Source organism: Helianthus annuus, chromosome 15, assembly GCF_002127325.2.
Source record: "Helianthus annuus cultivar XRQ/B chromosome 15, HanXRQr2.0-SUNRISE, whole genome shotgun sequence".
NCBI classification, from domain to species: Eukaryota; Viridiplantae; Streptophyta; class Magnoliopsida; order Asterales; family Asteraceae; genus Helianthus; species Helianthus annuus.
Genome location: NC_035447.2, coordinates 148,914,033 through 148,915,959, shown reverse-complemented (window position 1 = coordinate 148,915,959; position 1,927 = coordinate 148,914,033).

Below are 1,927 nucleotides of genomic sequence, written 5' to 3'. Positions count from 1 at the left end.
CATGTCACGAATAGGGTACCATAAGCACCATTAGTCAATGTATACATTCAGACCGCGGAACAGAAGGGTTAGATCTAATGGGTTTCAGGCAACCCCACTCTTGCCCTACTTCAACCAATGAGTGCTTTTGTGTCTCAGTCGATCTCAACAAAAATGCCTAGGTTTGGTGGCTTCCTATGTCGTGTCACATGTTAGTGGCATTGCAAACCATTAGCGATCTCGTATTCCTTACATTTACATTCACAGTGCAGATACGTTTTACAAATTACATACCATGTTTTCATCCAAGCATGTAAACATTCTATTAAAAAACTGCATGAATTCACACCAACATTATGTTGACGATTTTCCAAAAACTTACATGTATTTCAGGTAACTAAAGTGGATGTGCGTCCGGTCATACTCTTGCTCTTGGATGTTGTTTTTGGTTGTTAGCTACGTGTGTCAAGACTCCTATGCCGTTTTGCTGGGTTTGGTTGTTAAGTCCCACTCCGTGTGGTGATATAAGGACCAAAACCTTTTTGTTCGTCTTTAAATAAAGTTGTAAACTTGTCAGACGATATTGTATTTGTGTTGTAAACACTTAACTTATGTTCTGTTAATGGCATTCGGAGTTATTTTACAAGCATGTAGTGTGTTTACCTTTCGTATGCAATGAGAACCTTTCAAGATCACACCTCGTGCTTCCGCCTTAGAAAGGGGTGTGACAGATTGGTATCAGAGCTGCGATTGTAGTGAACCAGGATTCCTTCTCGAGTCTAGACTACAATCTTTAGGATCCTCTCACGAAAACAATTTTTCAAAAGTTTTTCATTGCATAAAACTTTCCGCGACATCCACTACTTGAAACTGTTTTCAGAGAGTCAAGTGAGGACACTACGAGAATCAGGGTACACTGGAGTAGCACTTGTCTTTGACTAGAAATTACTTGCAACTATGTGTAATAAATAATACATACATATACTAGAAATAGAATATCTCACGTATACGTGTCTTTGCCTGAAAGAAATGGCCTATCTGAAGGAAGTGATACGAGGATGAAACGAACTGTGCGGACTGTGCAAGGACTTACGTAATTATGGATGCATACATAATTATGGAATTCAGTGCACAAAAACCACAGCAAGTCTTGTCATGTATCATAAGAGATTCCTTCAATACAAGAGAAGGTTAAACGTGAACACCCTTCCCCCAGCCTGTTAAATACTCTATTGGAGTATTGATGTAGGGTATAAAGACAGGACCCGCCAATGTGAAGAAAGATATTCTGTCCTTTACATATGATAAACTTGCACTATGGGGTGATGTAACCCTTATACATTTTGTTTACTTCGCAAACAATGATGTAACAAGTCGTCCTGATATGTGTAAAGACTCGGTGAATATCTTATGACACATTAGTATTTATCTATTTATGCATGCTAGTTGCTGTATGAATTGATTTATATGTTTGGCGGATTGTTTAATGTCACTTATGTAGGTATATGCTTGTGTATATATACTACTACTGTCTCGTATGACAATATCAAACAAATGTCTAACCCTATTGTGTTGTGTTCTTTCAGAACATGGCACCTAGGAGAGCTGTGAACAATCGAGATTCTGACCAACCTCCTCCTCCCCCACTGCCAAGGACTGCTGAAGAGCTAAACTCCCTGCTAGAAGAAAGGATCTCCGCAGCTATCGCCCAGTACGAGGCGAACCGCACTGAGCACAGTGGAGGACCAAGCGGTACTAGACGTAATGGGAATGGAGATTCATCTGGAGGAAACACAGCTCAAGGTTGCACCTTCAAGCAGTTTCTCGACTGCAAGCCACTGAACTATGACGGCACAGGAGGTGCAGTGGGTTTTGTACGCCGGACGGAGAAGATTGACTCCACTATCCGTATGAGCAAGTGTACCGCGGACCAGCAAGTCACTTTTGT